This window comes from Saimiri boliviensis, chromosome 10 (assembly GCF_048565385.1).
Source record: "Saimiri boliviensis isolate mSaiBol1 chromosome 10, mSaiBol1.pri, whole genome shotgun sequence".
NCBI classification, from domain to species: Eukaryota; Metazoa; Chordata; class Mammalia; order Primates; family Cebidae; genus Saimiri; species Saimiri boliviensis.
In genome coordinates this window covers 93,806,196-93,825,815 of record NC_133458.1, presented here as the reverse complement: position 1 = coordinate 93,825,815, position 19,620 = coordinate 93,806,196, and the positions used below count along the sequence as shown (strand labels likewise).

The 19,620-nt window shown below is 40.0% G+C and overlaps 1 pseudogene; it reads left to right on the top strand.

Moving 5' to 3' along the window:
* Positions 1 to 18,888, top strand: part of LOC141579989 (heterogeneous nuclear ribonucleoprotein A1-like) — a 66,071-nt pseudogene extending 47,183 nt beyond the window's left edge.
* Positions 18,889 to 19,620: the final 732 nt, after the last annotated feature.

The window sequence follows — 19,620 nt, the reverse complement described above, 5'->3', positions numbered from 1 at the left end:
TGGCCTCAAATGATCCTCCTGCCACGGCCTCCCAAAGTGCTGGGATTACAGGCATGATCCACCACATGAGCCTAGGATTGTTTTCAAATTGAAGAATTCTTACTATTAAGTTTCTTTTCTATGCAACTTCTTGTAGATGTGCTCACTAATTACAGTCCTCCTGCAGGTTTGTGCCCTGCAAACACAGGATGATAAATTCTATTTTAAATTATTCTCCTTTGAAAAAGTCTAGTACATTCATAATGGTGTAAATCGCATTTTAGGGTATGTTTCTGATAGGACAGACCTGGTATGTTGACCAAGTATCAATGACAGGTGAGTCCTTGGCTTCCAATTTTACATGCCTGAAAATGGGAAAACTTTCCACTGACTGCTCCACACATGCACGTCTCACTCCGCCTTCGCACCTGCACAGCATGATACACGTCTAGCCTTATTTCTTTGTGGCATGATGCCACATAAGTGAACACATGGGTGGTCGGAGTGTCCTGGAAGCCATCCCCTGCACTGGAACAACTAACATTAATCAAATATAAACAGAAGTGCCTTCAAAATACATAAATATGGCCCATTAAACCCAAATAAATGCATCCTCAAATTCAACTCAAACTTAGCCCAGTCTCCAGACTGGCATTTGACAAGAAGGGAAGTGTGGCAGAGGAAAAGTTGGAGTCAGAAGAGACATCAGCTAAAATATAGTTTCCAAATTGTACAAAACCTATGGCCTTGTGAACACACCCAGGGCCTCCCCTGCCTGACCTCCCCACCCCACCCTACTGCCAGAACCCCAGAAAAACCCAATGCGTATGAGGGGCTCCACAGTTTAAGCTTCATCTGCTTCTTGGTAATTCTGTCTCTTAGCAACGATTGGCTGTGGTAAGTGGACAGAGAAACAGGAAGTCAGGTTTTGAACCCCAGTAAGGGGGGATATTATGGCACCATTAGGCAAGAAAGAAGATCAAGATGAAAGGAACAGATTTAGTCTTGTTGTAGAATGGTAGAGAAAAATATAATAGCCAGTCTTATCTTAAATATGGTGAGTTGAAGATACCCGTAGGACCTCCAACAGAGATGTCAAACAGGCAAAATCACTTGAAGGGGTCTGTGTGGGATTCTCTGGTTAACTGACACTCTCCCTCTAAGTTCTCAACCTGCATCTGCAATGTCTGTTTCTTGACCGTTTCTCTAATTCTGTCTTTGCATTCTGTTTTACTGAAATAAAATGTACTTGTAATGATCATTTTTGAACAAAAACCCTGTAGTCTGAGATTACTGTGGTCAGAGTACAGGTAAGAACGTGACATAAAGCTTCAGTAAAATTGCAAAGTCCTGCTTTCTATTCTCTGTCTTAAATAATTCACAGTGCCTTCAGTGTTTTAAAAGGGTCCTATGACACAGAACCAGCAGGAATCTCCATTTACTGTTCTCTTTTTGCCAATTCTCCTAGCTTGGGATAAAAATAAAAGAGATGATAGATAGTTCACTTATTATCTTGGTGTTCATTTAGACTATTTTGTCTGCAGTGCAAACAGAGTAATCAGAGGATGAATCAACAATGAGAACCATTGTGGCTACTGTACGCGACTGTAAATTCATGCTCATTGAGGCTGACGTTGCTTGACAGACTATTTTTCACGTATATTACCTTCGCTATCTATTCGTGTCCTCCTCAATTGATAGCTAATGCATCGTCTGTTATTGTTCCATGTAGCAATTGTGGTTATCTGGTAACAATACAATGATGTAAGAAATTAAATATTAATAGGCAATTTATAAAAAGGCTGAAATTTTACATTCCAATAGATAAAATTGAAAAATGGAACGTGTAAAAGGCTATAAGAATTAGAAGGCTGTTTCTCACTGAATGTGTAAATCAGAAGCTCTCTGGATCCTTTTGTGTTGTCCAAGGATTAAGAGAAGTTAAAAGCCACAATGTCTCCAACTAAAACTGGGTGACATCCACTGTCATGAAAAGAAAAACATAAGACAATTTTTGTTTTGTCCTTTTGGGAAAAACACTCAAATAACTGAACTGATTTCAACTAACAAGACAGAACAAATTTGGGTGCAAAACAAAAAAGATCCACACCAACTCTAAACCAATCATTTACAGCACTTGATAATGCTTATTTTTAAATCTTTTCTCGTCCCTTTCATGTTGAATTTCTGAGGGAGGCATGTATCTCATGCTAGTTCTCGAATTCATCTGGGTCACATCCGCAGTTTTATAACAGCAGGGAAAAATCGATTGCCACAAAATTCTAGCCCAACTGGATATAAGGTCCTAATCTCCCCGCAAAGCCTACTGTCATAGAGTTGACTTTCATTCAGCCAGAGCACTGACTGGGCCTCCTGTGTGCCAGCCACAGGCTGGACAAGGTGATGAGGGCCGACCTGAGGTGGTAGGGAGAAAGGAATGGATGATAAACGTTCCAGTTACTTTTGCCCCAGAACTTAGTGGCTTAAAATAATAACCATCATTTTATCATATCTCATTATTTCTGCAGTCAGGAATTTGGGGAGTGCTCAGCGAGGAGGTCTTTCTAGGCAGGGTCTATCATAGCAGCAGTCAAATAATGCTTGGAGCCGGGTAGTCAGCAGAGGGCGGAGCAGCTGGGAGCTGGCCAAGTGTCTCTCTCTTCCTGTAGTCCCAGGCCTCTCTGTGTGGTTCCACCACGTGTGCTAGTTTGGGCTTCTCTACAACAGGGAAGCCTCGTGGCTCCAAGCCACAAGTGTTCTAAGGAACAAGGTGGAAGCTAAATGGCCTTTTTTGGGTTAGTCTCAGCAGTTAGATGGTTTCACTTTCACCAAATTCTGTTAGCCAAAACACTCCTAGAAGTCTAGTTTCCAAGAGAAGAAATACAGACCCACCTATCAATAAGAGAAGCGTAAAGAATTTGTGGATATATTTTAAAACCAGCACAGTAAGGAATTAGAATTGACAGGTTTAGTGATGGATTAGATGTCAGCAGTAGAGGACACAGAGTGGAAGATGACCCAAAAATGGTGACCTGGGCCAGTGGAAGCATAACTAACCAAGGTATGGAACTCAGGAGAAAGAACAGGTTTGATGAGAACAAGGTAGGTTCAGGACATGTCTAAGCAAAGACAACCAGCAAGGCGGTTAGAAAGTTGTGTCTGGACCCAGGGAGAAAGTCGGGAGACTGAAGGCTGCGAGTCACTGCTGTGTAGGGAAGCTTAGGCTTGACTCTCCCAGGAAGAGTGTGTCGATCAAGAAAAGAAGTCTGTAGACTGAGGAAATTAAATTTTGAGTTTATTTGAGTATCTGCAACCACTCCATAGGCTGCATCTACCACAAGCAGATGTAAATGTGACTGACTCCACAGGGCATGTCCTTGCTAGTGAGTGGATATTGAGTAGGGCCATCGTGAAGGTGGTAGAAAAAGACTGCACCAGGGCTGAGGGATCCCAAGGTCATGGTCATGTGCTTTCCCTACCACACCTCCTCCCTGCTATGTGCTTCTTTGTCATAGACACACTCCAAGACTGCATTCAGTTCCCACGGATCAGCTGCCTGCCTCTCCAAGCCTTGGTTTCCTTTAATTGTGTGAGTTTTCTCCAGCTCAGCTGTAAACTACCATCCTTCCCTGCCCTCCTGCCCCCATTTCTCTTCTTTTCTCTTCCATTCTAAATTCCTGGGCTTCCCCCACCCCTGCTTATCTCCCTTCTCCTGTGCTAAGGTCTGGATTGCGTCTGATTCTCCGTTCTGCCCATTTGACAGATGGAGACACAGACCACTTGTCCATACAGCATGGCATTTCCTAGGCCATTGCTACAGGCTTGCACTATCATTTTAAATTCAAATATCCACTTCTCCCCACTGAAAAAGTAAAGAGGAGCTCTTCTAGATTCCTTTTTACTTTTATTACTCTCTTCTCAAATCTTTGGGACTGAATCACTTGGACTCCAATTGAATTTGCCTTTTTCATCAAATCATCAGATTTTCATCAAATCACTTGATATTTTCTATCTAATAATGAAACCCCCCCTGGCCCCTTGATCTTAGCAACATTCTAAAGATTCACTTGAAAACCAAGGGTTTGTTCAGCACAAATGTGAACTCATTGGATTGTGTTAGTCATCCTACAAAGGAGACAGATAAAACAGGTATTGTCATTATTCCCATTTGTACTGAAGAAGAAATGGAGGCTATGACAATTCGAGTCACCTGTCCCAAAACATACTGCTGGCAGCACAGATTTAAACTCAGGTCTCCTGTGACACCATGACACACCACACTGCTTCTCAAAGGCCTATTGCAGATGACATCCATTATAGTGCAACATTAGGTAACACTTATTTGTAATGAAAATAGACATTCTGAAGAATCAATACTAAATCAGGATATTAAATGGATGGTGTTATAATCTTGGTCCCACTGAAGGTATTCAGGTGTAGATTTTATCATTATTATTTTAAATTTAGGGACATTGACACCTTTATTATTATAACTTTTTTAGGATGACTGTGTCTTGGGGTATTTCTCTGAAATAGCATCTTATTAATCATGAATGGAGTCTTGACTTTTATTTTAATCATGTGTCCAGATATGAAGGGAAAACGAACTCCTTTCTGGGGAAGCACCATAAGGCAGAAAGAGGACTCTCCTGGCTGCGAAGTGAGACCGAAGGACTCAAGCCACTTTGCCAAGGCCTTCCCCATTCCTACCTTAATTTAAACACACACACTCACAACCTCCTTTGATTTACACTGCTGTAGCCTAACTGTTTTGGAAAGTTGATGTTGTGGAATCCCTAAGTCATCTGTGACCTAGGTCACTAACGACAGGAGCAATTTAGTAAAAGTATTAATTGAAACTCTCCTGACAAGCCCTGCTCCTTCAGATAAAGTTACACATCAAACCACACATGCCGCCAGGCTATTCTGAGCAGGCTGAGATTTTCAATATCTCATAAACAGGCCCTTCAATCACTACAATCTAATAAGGCTATAATCATCATTGACACTGTAATGATTAAAATGAATAAAACCCATTAAGAAAAGTCATGTTGAGTTATTAAAAGTTTCGCTCTGTGTGATATGTAATCTTTTATCCATTTTTTATGATGAAATCTGTAACCATCTATCCACAAAAGACCATTAATTTACTGCTCTGTGGATGTTACCATGCTCTTTAGTTTAACAGCTTATCATTGATTTCTTGAGGGAGATATTATATTTGGAGAAATACACATGGAACAAAAAGCCCGAATGTTGCTGTAAATTTCCCACTGACAGAAGGATCAAAGTATCTGGGTCTGGTCTGCAGCTCCGGGCTAGGGAACAAGTTTTCTAGAGCAGAGCAAGCCCTCCGGCTACCAGGCGGCAGATACATGTTTTCAGGCATCACAAATGCTTCTAAGGAAAGGTCATGTGCACCATGGTGGGAGGGGGGGAAGACAATAAAATGTCCATTAACCAGAGCCTAGTTAACTGGCTTATTGGCATCTATTAGAAACAAATTGCAAACAAAACTGATCCTATTATAAACTTCTCCTCCTCCCCTCGGTCAAGTGCAGTCTCTGATTGGCTTAGAAGAGGCCCCAACAAATACAGTGTTGTCAGATGGCTCCTTTATTTGCCAGGAGAAGATTGGGTTTCAGCCAGCAGCAGGCTCCAGCCCGGACTAGCAGAGAACTAGAGTTGGGAGGGATATGTGGCCCCGTCAAACAGAAAGAGCACTGGAAAGGTGACTAATGTACTCAGGTCCGCATTCTTTCAACAGGGACTTTTTTCCCCTAAGCAAACAGCAATAAAAAAAAAAAAACGGAATGGAAGAATGTGGACACAGTGTTGAGCTAAGTGGTGGGGGAGCCCGATTCTTAATGTGTACTTTTTCTTATAATAAACTCTGCTCCAGTATCTTTACTGCTCATCTCCTATTTAATCTTATTAACAGTAAAACCTAAAAAGATTCTGTGAAGCCGAGAAGAGAGTGTTGTCTTTGAAGGCATTCTTCATTTTTCCTGAAATAATTAATAAATCCATTTGCCAGCCTTCTTCAGCTGCCTCTCACTGAACAGACTTGCCAGGGTTCTCCAGCAGGTAAAGACAAGACCCACACCACAAGGTGAAAATGGTGGGCTTATGTTTTATCAGATTTCCTTATTTTCCAGATTGGCTTCTATCACTGAGGTCCTGCTGGGTTTGGAGGGCTTTTTTTTTTCCCACCTTATCTAAATAACATTAGGTTATAAACATTATTCATAACATACCATCTCTTTTACTAAGGGAAGCTGGTCTTTACCAAAATAATCAAATATTCTTTATAATCCTCCCCTTTAAAAGAAAACAGCAAATTCCATTTATAAGGTTGAAGTATAGTTCAAAGCGCAGCTAATAGACATTGATTTTTATCAATCTTTGGAGAGTTAATTTAAGCCTACACCATTCCATCATGTAAGACAAAATGGTTACTAAATGAAATTAAAAGGCAAATTCGCCAAGAATAAAAAGGAAATCGTTCTTTGTATAACACATCATTAACCTGTGGAAATAACTGCTTCGGGGCATGATTAAGGCTAACAGCTTAGTAAAAATTTGTAAATGATGTAATACTTCTACAGATAAGAATGGCATTAGTGATTGTGAACCGTAAGAAAGCTCACTTTTCTGTGCACACACTCAGTACTGCAGTTGGAGTCAGGAGGACACTTCACAGGCCATTGCCATGCTTTTCACGAAGTTGGTGACACATAAACAGAGCGATATACTGTGTACACACAATTAACATTTTCTATTCTTCTCATACCTTCGTCTCATTTTTAACTATATTGAAATCAACTGTGGTTCAAAGTGAAAATGGAACTGGGTGAATTATTTGTCCATTTCCATGAGGCAAGCTTTTATTTCCCCTCACTTTTTGGGAGGAAGGGATCAAGATGAAATGCAGTATAAATGGTCATTTGACTACATCTAAAGCCCTTTAAGAGGATCACATTCTGATCAAAAAGGACTGATATCGTGAAGAAAATTGTGTATTGTGTGTATCTGCATATAAAATAAAGTAAAATAAATAAGCCAGAGCAGAGGATAAGGAAATACAGAAGAAATCACTTCAGTACATCAAAGAAGGCTCCTTTTAGTCTATCTTCAGAGAAGGTGAAATTGACTGTTAAAATACCTATAAAAAATTTTAAAGACATTCATGAATTTTAATTTATCATCATGGTATTAAAAATATAGCTCTTTCTAACCACGGAGGCACTGAAGATTTTGTGACATGAAAGTTTTCCTGGTGTTAATTTGAGCCTTTAATTAATTACAACCTTTTAGAAGGGGGCTGTATAACTGCCACCAAAAAAAAAAAAAAAAAAAAAAAAAAAAAAAAAAGGTTACATAGAGATGATGAAAAAACAAGACTCATTGCAGATTTTTAGTGAAGCTGTGCATTGGTGAGCTGTGGTTCTCAAGTGATGAGTCAGCACTTCTGTGATTCCAGGTGGAAAGAGCAATAAAATCTTGCTGAGTTTAGTTATTGAAATTATATGGTTTCATAAATAGTATAATGTTGTTCTCAGCAGGTAAATGTTATATTTTAATGACATCTATATTATAACACATACAAATTGTCAAGCTCAAGGTCAACAGAGTCTTCTTCAATATGAGCAGCTGGAGCCCAGCACTGAGGCTGGAAATGAGTAATTCAGGCTCTGAAATGCTGAGGGTGTGGGAAGAGAAACTGAGATCACAGTAACTTATTAATTAGGAAAAAAGATATTTTCCTGGTAGGTCATTTGGAGGTATAGGAAATGTGCACGTGTGTGTGAGTGAGAAAGTTGTATAGATGACTAAGCTTTCTAATGAGGTAACAGAACTAAGTGAAGATTTTGCTAAAATAAAGAGGCAAGCCTGCTGTAGAAATGAAGAACCTTGGATTGCAGCTTTAGTTATGTTAAAATACAAGTCAAGTGCTCCTTAATTAGAACCAATATACTCCTGTTCACCTGGTCACCTTTAAGCCCAGGTAACTACATTTGTATATCTAAACTCCCTCCTGAACTTATTAACTTAAAAACAAAAAAAGCCTGAAGAGACTAACTTTGTTTGGGTTGTTACTAAATCAGCTTTCTTTCATTGAAAAGCCTGCTCATTAGCTGTAATCCTTCCAGCTGTTTTCCCTTAGAGCCTCTGCAGGTCTACTGCCAAGACTAGTGTGGAGATTTTCGCTTGGATAAATGGCACATTATTGCTCCTCTTTCAAAATGTCTCTATACCACAGGGTGACTTTAGTTAATAACAATGTACTATACACTTGAAAATTGGAAAGAGAATAAAGTGTTCTCACCACAAAAAAAATAAGTATATGAGGCCATGGATATGTTAATTGGCTTGATTTAGCTATTCCACAATGTATACTTATATTGAATGTCATGTTGCACACCACAAATATGTATAACTTTTAATTACCAATTAGAATTAATTAATTTAATTAAATCACCCTCATGTATGAACCACTTGGTAATTTACAAAGCACTTTCCTTGCATCAAATTGTATTGAATCCTCACAGCAAATTCTGAGGTAGACAAATCTCTGTTTTATAGATGATAAACCTAAGATTTAGAAAAGCCGATTCATTACCTAAGGTCAAACAGGTCATTGTTGAAGCCCAGGAACACATTTAGGTCTTCTCTCTAGAAACCTGCTTCTCTTCTTACCACACCAAACCTCACGCTAGGAATGTTGAACACTGCGTGATACTCAGTAGCCATTTTGAAGTCATGATACATAGTTTGTCACTGCTAAACCTTTTATGGGTTGTGTTTCTTTAGACATTACAGAGGAAAGTGTTTTAAGAGCAGCTGCCTGTTTGCGCTGGTCATCCCTAGACAAACAGTGCGGGCGATGGGAGCTGCACAATAGTTATGCTGTCTGCTTTTCTTTCCTGAGACAGCCCTGACTTTGTCTGGAGACCTCCCTTTCTCTATGTACTTCATAGTGAAGCCTGGAGAGACCAAGCCAACAAGGTACTGCTGTCTTCTGTCGGTGACTGGTTTAGGAAGGAGCATGTGACACAGTTCTGGCCAGTGAAACTCAAGGCGAAGCCTACCAAAGGCCTTTTCAGGGAAGTTTCCTTAAAGAGAAGCACATTAAGGAAAACACTCCCTCTTCTTTTTTTGAGATGGAGTCTTGCTCTGTTGCCCTGGCCAGAGTACAGTGGCACAATCTTGGCTCACTGCAACCTCAGCCTCCCAGGCTCAAGTGATACTCCTGCCTCAGCCTCCCAAGTAGCTGGGCTTACAGGTGTGTACTACCATGCCTGACTAATTTTTGTATTTTTAGTAGAGATGGGGTTTTACCATGCTGGCCAGGCTGTTCTCTCGAACTCCTGACCTTAAGTGATCCACGTGCCTCAGCCTCCCAAAGTGCTGGGATTACAGGTGTGAGCCACTGTGCCCAGCTGACATTTCCTCTTTTAATGGGTTGCATCGTCTCATGAACATGAGAAGAGCTAGCCTTGGGAAGAAGCTGATCCACTGAGAATGACAGAGATGGTGGGAAGCCAGGTCCTTGATGAACGGCTGATAGATTCATCAACCCTAGAGCCACCATGCCCCAGGACTTCTTGTTATAGAAGAAAAGAAAATTCCCTTATTGTTTAAAATAGTTGAATTGGTTATTTACAGTCCAGCATCTAACAGAAAATTTGTCTACTTACAGCCAAGCATCCAGCAGAAAATTTGTCCAGGTGAACAAGTTGGATACTTATCTCAATTTAAGGGCATTTAAAGTTATGCTACAATCAGCTGAAAATATCTTAAATTGTCTAACAACTATAGGATACTATTATATCTATTAAGTGTTCCAACTTTCCTAAAAATGTACTTACTTTCACAAATAAAAAGCACCTGACTATATAAAATCATCTCATATGTAATAACCATACATGATTATAAATCTGGAGATCAGCATAAGGAAATGGTTAGAAATCTTTTAGTTGAAAGCTTTGGATACTGTATATAGTCTTAGAAAACCCTTATAATTCTAAATCTTATGATGGAGAAAATTCTAATACTGATACATACAGCTGTGTCATCTGTTAACATCACAAAGATGTTGTGGTAACTCATGGAGTCTCCATAATGACACCTAAGGTGAGCCAGGATCAAAAACAGAATTAGGATTCACAGTCATGCTGAGAAAAATGTTCCACTATGTTTTCCTTATGAAATACAGTAATATTAAAGGATGCGATGTAAACCATATTTCAGGGAGAGAGTAACAAAGAAGTAAAACAAAAATGGAGTGGTTACACGTCTGAGATCCACATATCCTTATACGTGTGAGAATGCTATCGATGAACACCTTGAATCAGGAATGTGTGTGCTCTCCACTTTTTCATCAACAAGTCTCAGGAAATTTAACTAGCTTGAGATAAAGGTAATTTTCCCTGGCTTCTGTGTACACTAGGTCAATATTTCTCAGAGCCTGTTAGATGTTAAAAGATGTCCTTTCCTCCCCTCCTCTCGACCTGTGCCCCTGCTACCCACAAGAAAGGGAGGGTCTTGGTGCGGGTTTCCCTAGCAATAGGGCCTGAGTCAAGGATTAAAGTGCAGGTAGTTTATTTAGGAGGTGATTCTGGGAAACGCCAATAAAAGAGTGAGGAAGTGAGGCCAGGAAGGGAAGGGAGCCAGTATGGGGAGTTCTATCAAGTCAGTTTCTACTCTCGGCAGCAAAAGAAATAGGATATTTATATTTATCAAGCAGCTTGAGAAACAGGAGATTTTCTAGATCCTATGGAACCATGAGGCAGTTAATGAGTGAAGAAATGTCTTTGGAGTAGAAGAAGATTGTGTAGCAAGATCCTCATTTCTGTAGGGCAGAGCTGGGGAATTGACTAAATTAAAACTCAGCAAAGATCTGCTCAATATAGATGCAGCTATTGATGATTCATCAGTAGTTGTTTGAAACAGTCACTGTCCCCATAATAATATTAAAAGATGACCTACCCCTGATAACTCAGATCTAGTGAAAGTTAAACTAGGAAAACTTGGTAAGCATGAGACAAATAAAAGCACGGACAATTCCAACTAATTTAGCATATTGAGCATCCTGTGCAATTTTTGCTAATTATATAGACAGTGTATATTAGATTGAAAACCAAACTAAAAAAGATTCATTATGTTTGCACTGTGTGTGCATGTGCGTGTAGTGTGTGTGTGTGTGTGTGAGTTTTGAAGTGGAAAGATAAAATACAAGCATTTACTTAAAAACTTATACCACAAATTTATACAAATTGAAAAGAATGCATAATATTGAGCTAAAGCAATCAAACACAGAAGATATCCTAAAATTTCATTTATATGACTTAAAACAACAGGACAAAGTAACCCACGATATTAAGAGTTAGGACAGTGAGGCTGGGCGTGGTAATCCCAGCATTTTGGGAGGCCAGGACAGGCAAATCACTTGAGGTCAGGAGTTCAAGACCAGCCTGACCAACATGGAGAAACCCCATCCCTACTAAAAATACAAAATTAGACAGATGTTGTGGTACATGCCTGTAAGCCCAGCTAGGACAGTGGTTATCCTTGGGAAGGGATTGTTGACTTCAAGGAAGGCAGCACAAGGGGCTTTTAGGTGCTGTTGATAATCATCTTAATGTGCCGCTTTCATGAATGCATTCAGTTTATAAAAATTCATCAACTGGGCATGGTGGCTCATGCCTGTAAACCCAGCACTTTGGGAGGCCAAGGTGGGCAGATCACGAGGTCAGGTGTTCAAGACCAGCCTGACCAATATGGTGAAACCCCATCTCTACTAAAAATACAAAAATTAGCTGGGTGTGGTGGAGACTGCCTGTAGTTCCAGCTACTTGGAAGGCTGAGGCAGGAGAATTGCTTGAACCCAGGAGGCAGAGATTGCAATGAGCCAAGATTGTGCCACTGCACTCCAGCCTGGATGACAGACCGAGACTCCATCTCAAAAAAAAAAAAAAAAAAAAAAATTCATCAAGTTGTACCTTCGTGATATGGGCACATTTCGGTCAGTTGGGTTAGAGGCAGATTGAGATGGAGTTAGAAGTGCAAAAGTTTCACTGGAGAGTAACACCTGTGAAAAAGAAGGAGGGGGAAGCAAGCCTGGGCAGGAGGAGCTGTCAGACCTTCAGGCAGAGTGGGCAAAGTCTCTGCCAGCTCATCAACAGCTCCACAATGAAGCCAGCTCATAGGAGGAATTTTGTGGTGGGTGGAAATGACTTGGCCTTGGAACAAAGTCTTGCTCAGTCATTGGCTGGGGCCGCCTTGACAAGGAGTGTCCTCAGCTCAAAAGCTGAAGGGGACCCAAGGTAGTTAACAGTGATAGGCTCTCAAGTACCCTTACTCCTTGTAGATGGGCAATGAGTTCTTTCTTAAAAGGGATCTGGGTACCATATAGTGCAAGAGACTGAATTGTGGATATATATAAATATTAATAACATAATATATAAATACATGATATTATGTTACATTTCATTAAAAAGTTTACTTTTAAGAAAACAGAATGCACCATCCACTCCAGGTGTTCTCAATATCTGCTTGTGAGGAACCCCAGGGTTATACACATTAAATCAAAGCACTCCACTAATGAAAAATGGAAAGATAACCATTTTTTTCTTCCACTTTCACAGAACAAAGAGCTAAGAGAATGATAAGTTTTTCTTACAAGCTTTTACCTCATAAATTCTTCTTAAATCTTTGACACATACTACTGAATGTCTTTATAAGAATAAGATGACATCTGACCTAGCACAAAATTACATCTTTTGTCATATCAGTATTTCACAAGATTTCACAAAGAGCACCACGACATCCAGGTGTCCCACCACAGGAACAGGAATAATAATGAACAAAGCTACTTGGAAATAATGGAAGCTAGAACTCTAAGGAACCCACAGAAGGTCAGTTGTCAAATCGCCAGCCACTGGGGGGCAAATGAGCCAACCTCAAAATTCACAAGCAGTTACAGTGCTACGTGTCTCCCATGTGTACCGGACACTGTGTTGTATGGAGTTCCTCATCTTGGTAAGTCCTCTGTTTATTCCCTTAAGTTCAGTTAAAATTTACCCATATGCTTAGTCTGTTTCTGCCTACATGTGCTTCACTAGTCTGCCTATCTTAGTATCAGAGACACCCAGGCCTAGATCTTAATCATGCCCTCTCGAGTCCAACACACACACACACACACACACACACACACACACACACCTTTCCAACTATCCCCACTGAACTTTCCCACTCATAACCTCTTATCTCTCATATCATGCTCTCTGCCTGACCCACCAACCTGGCCTGTTTCCCAGACCAAGAGCCTCTAGGCTTGCCCTGTCTTGTAGCCACCCTGGTGCTAAAATATGTTAGTCGTGAGAGCATTTTTTTTACAAGTTCATAATAGAGCCAAGTGTGTGTAGCAGAATATGTGTGTGGGGTGTGTGTGTGTGTGTGTGTGTGTGTGTGTGTGTGTGTGTATTGATGTATATATAAAAATCAATTCTCCTGAGAATAGGAGGAAATAGCAATCATTTGAGGGCCATATCATCAGAAATGCTTTTGTATACAATGAAAGCAACTGTTTAAAAAGCATTGCTGGCCAGGCACAGTGGCTCATGCCTGTAATCCCAGCATTTTGGGAGACCAAGGTGGTCAGATCACCTGAGGTCAGGAGTTCGAAACCAGCCTGGCCAACATGGCAAAACCCTGTCTATACTAAAAATATAAAAATTAGCTGGGCAGAAGAATTACTTGAGGCTGAGGCAGGAGAATCACTTGAACCCGGGAGATGGAGGTTGCAGTGAGCTGAGATCGTGCCACTGCAGCCTGGGTGAGAAGAGTGAGACTGCCTCTCAAAAAAAAAAAAAAAAAAAAAAAAAAGCATTGCTCTGGTTTTAAAAAGCATTGCAATGGTTTTAAAGCACTGCTATAAAGCAATGATTTCCAATATAATCAGAAATGGAGTTTGTTCATTCATTCAACAAGTATCTACTAAACTTCCTCAGACTATGATCTAGCCATGACGGAGTAATAGGAACTGAAGTTACTCTCTGCCTGAAACATGCAAACAAAACAAACAACAAAAAAATGGCAAAAAAAAAAAACTCCAACAAATGTATAAAATATATGAAGAAATATATGAAACAATATATGAAACAATAGTCTTTAACACATGGGATATAAGTCAGTGAAGAACAGTGATCCCTGAAAGACGGGAAACATACAAGATGAACCTTATAATTACCTTATTCTACTACCTGGAGAGAGTTTCCAGGATGTGGCACAGGGAGGGGAAACCCAGGAAACAAACAAAAAATTCTCCTGGTTGGGGAGAGCCTGGAAAATAGGGAGGCCAAGGTGGCTAAAGAAGGCAGGACAGAGTGCCAGCGAAGAGAAAACTGCACAGAGGACTTCACAGAGTCGAGGAGGAGATGCCCTCAAGTTTTCAGCAAAGTACTGATTAGTGAAAGTCAGTAAGGAAATCACCTGAGGCCAGGAAAAGAAGCACCTAAGAGGATGGGAGGAAACAGTCTCCAAAACCCATCTGGGACCAGGAATCCTTTCTGTTCCACCAGCCATAGTGGAGAACCTCATAATTCCAAGGGCATTTGGTAGAGTTCTCCAAAGAAGTTTTCCTCAGTAGTGGGGCAAGGTCAGTGGTGAGGCAAAAGCTCTGGTCTTGTCTAAAAGGATATTAAAAACAAGACCTCAAAGAATCAGACTGTTGCAAGTGACTTAACTCCCTCCAGGAACAAAGCTGAAAAACATGTATAGGAATAAAAAAAAAATCTAGCACCCAATAAGATAAAATTCATCATGCCTGGCATCCAAATAAAAATTACTAGACACACAAAGAAACCGGAAAATACGACCTGTGATGAAGAGAAAAATCAGCCAACTGAAACTGACCCAGAAATGACACACTTGATAGAATTAGTAGACAGAGTTAAAAAGTTATTATAATTGAATTACATATGTTTAAGAAACCACAAAACTGAACATGAAAGACTAATATATTTAAAAGATCTTTTTAAGCTACAAACCAGGATGTCTGAATAAAGTCAGTACTTAATAGTACTGTACCAATGTTAATTTCTTAGTTTTGATAAATGCATCATGATAATGTAAGATGTTAACTTTTAAGTAAACTGGGTGCAGAGTGGACACTGAAAACACTCTGTACTATCTTTGGGAACACTCATTACTGTCTTTGCAGCTCCTTGTATTTTTGTAAATTTAAAATCATTTCAAAATAATTTTTTTAAGTAACAGAACAAAGTATCATATGCCAAGAAAAGAATACCTAATCAAATTTCTAGAAATAAAAACTACAATGTCTGAGATGACAAATATACTGAATGGGCTTAACAGTAATTGTTGAAGAAAGAATTCATGAACTTAAAGAAATAGCAATAGGAACTGTTTAAGATAAAATACCAAGATTTGAGCCAGGAGAGGTGGCTCATGCCAGTAACCCAGCACTTTGGGAGGAGGAGGTAGGCAGATCACCTGAGGTCAGGAGTTCAAGACCAGCCTGGCCAACATGGTGAAACCCTGTCTCTACTAGAAGCACAAAAATTAGCCAGTTGTGGTGGCAGGTACCTGTAATCCCAGCTACTTAGGAGGCTGAGGCAGGAGAATCACTTGAACCTGGGAGGCAGAGGCTGCAGTGAGCTGAGATTGTGCCAGCGCACTCCAGCCTGGGCAACAAGAGTGAGACTCCATCTCAAAAATAAATAAATAAATAAAATAAAATACCCAAGGTTTAAAATCCTAAAAGAAAAGCACATCAGTGAATTGTATGACATCTTCAAAAGCCTAACATGCAGTAACTGGAGTTTCTGAAAAAAGAAGGGAGGGCTGAAAAAATATTTGAAGACACGATAGAATTTTTTTTTCAAATTTCATTACCCACAGATCCAAGAAGCTCAATGAACCCCAAGCACAAGAAACATGAAAAACACTATACCAAGGCATAGCACAATCAAATTACATAAAGCCAGTGATAAAGTAAGACTAAATAAAGAGAAACAATATTAAACTCATTCGGAAAATATGGGTAAATATACAGGACATTTATTAAGAACCTACTATGGTCCAGTGCTCAAAATCTTTTTCTTTTCCTTTCCTTTCTAGTCTTTTTCTCTTTTCTTTCTTTCCTTTAGAATATGAGGTCTAAGATGACTACATATGTTTTTGCCTTGGACCCTTGGTTCTTTGAACTCCAAGGATATATGCCAGTCAAATAACTTTTTCAAATGCCCTTAAATCAAATGCCCTCCTTGCCCTTGAAGAAAGTTATAGTCTAGTAATTAGTAAAACTACTCAGTTTGTAAGCTTTTAGACTTACATTTTATTTTTCTTAAGGATATCTATTGCTACGCACTCCTAAATATAGCATGTTTAAAGTTGCTTATAACTTTCAAATTTTCACAAGTGAAAAAGAATTTTTTAATCATTATACACCTGTTTTGAAGGGAAAGGAGTTCTGAAACTGATTGTAATTGGTAATTGTATTCAAAGAGGGAAGGAGAAGGGACATCTGAAACTGAAGGGAAGGAAGATTTCCAAACTCAAGGCTTTTGATATTTTTAAAAGTACAAGTGTGAAGAGACGGAAAGTCATCACAGTGTGACTAAAGTCTACATTTGAGTGTGTGTGTGTGTGTGTGTGTGTCTGAGTGTGTGTGTGTGGGTGTGTGTGTGTGTGTGTATGTGTGTGGTGGAACAGGCAGACTTTAGAGTTACATTTTCCATCATTCACTTCTAGAAATTTATCCAAGGATTTGCTTATACCAAATATACTTCTGTGTTTATGAACAACACTGTGACAATATTAGAAATGTTCAATTTGGATGTTCAGCATGGGAGTGCGTGGCCTGTTGAGAGAGACTTTTCAGCATGCCACTTGGTATACATTTGAATAACATAATCACAAAAGCCTAGCCTCTGTCTTTCCCTCAGCCTCTCAGCCTCCCTTTCTTTTCATATATTCCTCTCCTTTCCTGCTGAAGCATGTATCACTTCAAAAAGAAAAAAAACAAAAAGCTTGAACCAGGAGGATTTCTGTGCACTTTGGCAGTTCCAGAACTCATTATCCCTCAATTGACCACTGGAGACTCTACTGCTATATATTTAAATCACCCCAGGCATTAGCTGGGGATGGATTTATCATGAAACTTTTATAATAGAGAGGGCCACAGGGAATAGAGTGCTTTTAAATGTCTCCTCTTCTGCAGGCAAGTGGTAACTTCACTCTGGTGAGTCCCTGTTGCTTTACTATTACACTCAGATGTTTTCATTCCAAGAGGAAAATATTATGACTGAATATAAAGTTTTAGTATTTGAGATGGTTGGATTGCACACCAGGTAGCTGGATCTTTTTTTCTATATTTAATGTATTCTAAGATCAGTTATATTTACTGCTTCTGATTCCATCTGGTCCCCATGCCAAATGAAAAAAAGGCTTGTAGGAAACCAACATAGTATGAGTTTTAAAAAACTGTTTTGTGCAAACTTCCATCTAGGATATAAATCCCCTCTGCTGCATTCCGTAACAGCACCAACTTCTCAAATGAATGAGAATAGTATTTGGGATTTATGTGAAATGCAAATTCAGGACTTGGACAAAAGATTGAGAACCAAGGGCTCTCCTAAGTGACAGAAGAGCTGAGGAAGTGTGGCTAAAGTCTCTTCCCACAGCTGTCCTGTCTAAGTCAGAGTCTTCTAAAGACCCTGAACAGACGCGGAAGCTCTTCACATAGGGGCAGAGCTTTGGAACAACTGATGAGCGTGTAAGGAGCCATTCTGAGCAACGGGGAACACTCAGAGTCTGTGCCAATGAGAGACCCAAACTCCAAGCACTCAGGGACTGAGCGTTGTCTCATATGCTGCTGTGGAGGAGGTGGATGCAGCATGAACACAAAGCCGTGCGAGGTGGATGGAAGAGGTGTGGAACCAAAGACAGCTGTCTCAAGAGAAGGTTCTCAAAGACCAGGTGCCCACTTAACTGTGAAAAAGATCTTTGTTGGTGGCATTAAAGAAGACACTGAAGAACATCACCTAACAGATTTCGTTGAACAGTATGAAAAAAAAATCAAAATATTGAAATCACGACTGACCAAGGCAGTGGAAAGAAAAGGGGCTTTTCTTTTGTAAACATTAACAATCATGACTCTGTGGATAAGACTGTCATTCTGAAATATCATCCTGTGAGTGGCCACACTGTGAAGGTGGGAAAGCCCTGTTGGAGAAAGAGATGGCGGGTGCTTCATCCAGCCGAAGAGGATGAAGTCATTCTGGAAATTTGGTGGTGGTCGTGGAGATGGTTTTGGTGGGAATGACAACTTTGGTCATGGAGGAAACGTTAGTGGTTTTGGTGGCTTTGGTAGCAGCTGTGCTGGTGTTGGATATGGCGGCAGTGGGGATGGCTATAAGGGATTTGGTAATGATAGGAGCAATTTTGGAGGTGGTGGCAGCTACAATGATTTTGGCAATTGCAATAAACAATCTCCAAAATTTGGACCCATGAAAGGAAGAAACTTTGGAGGCAGAAGCTCTGTTCCCCATGGTGGTGGAGGCCAGTACTTTGTCAAATCATGAAACCAAAGTGGGTACGGTGGTTTCAGTAGCAGCAGTCACTATGGCAATGACAGAAGAGTTTAATTACTGCCAGGATCAAAGCTTAGCAGGAGACGAGAACCAAAGAAGTGACAGGGAGGCTACCAGTTACAACAGATTTGTGAACTCAGCCAAGCACAGTGGGGACAGTGCCCAGCTGCTACAAAGAAGATATGTTTTAGGCAATGCTCACGTGTATATGCAAAAAGCTCAAGAACTGTATTTGTGGCAGGTTATTTTAGTTTCTGTTCTGTTCTGTGGGAAGTATAAAGCATTCTAACAAAAGATATTAGTGCACCCCTGTTTACAATAGCAAAGACCTGGAACCAACCCAAATGCCCATCAATGACAGACTGGATAGGGAAAATGTGGTACATATACACCATGGAATATTATGCAGCCATCAAAAACGATGAGTTCGTGTCCTTTGTAGGGACATGGATGAACCTGGAAACCATCATTCTCAGCAAACTGACACAAGAGCAGAAAATCAAACACGGCATGTTCTCACTCATAGGTGGGTGTTGAACAATGAAAACACATGGACACAGGGAGGGGAGCACTACACACTGGGGTCCGTTGGGAGGAAATGGGGGAGAGATGGGGAGGGTGGGGAGGTGGGAAGAAATAGCATGGGGAGAAATGACAGATACAGGTGAGGGGAAGGAAGGCAGCAAACCACACTGCCATGTGTGTACCTATGCAACAATCTTGCATGTCCTTCACATGTACCCCAAAACCTAAAATGCAATTAAAAAAAAGAAAAAAAAAGATGTTAGTGCACCCATACTGTGGATTGCTAAATGTAATAGTTTGATCATAACACTGAATCAATGTGTTTTTTAAATAAATAAAACTCTAGCTAGACATAGAAAAGAAGGCTTGAAAGATACACACTAAAATAGCAATACTTCTTTCTAGGTAGTAGAAATAATTTTTAGTAATATTTATTGTGAAACTATTTTTCTCAATTGCAAAAGTAATATAGTTATCATTATATAAAAATTAAGAG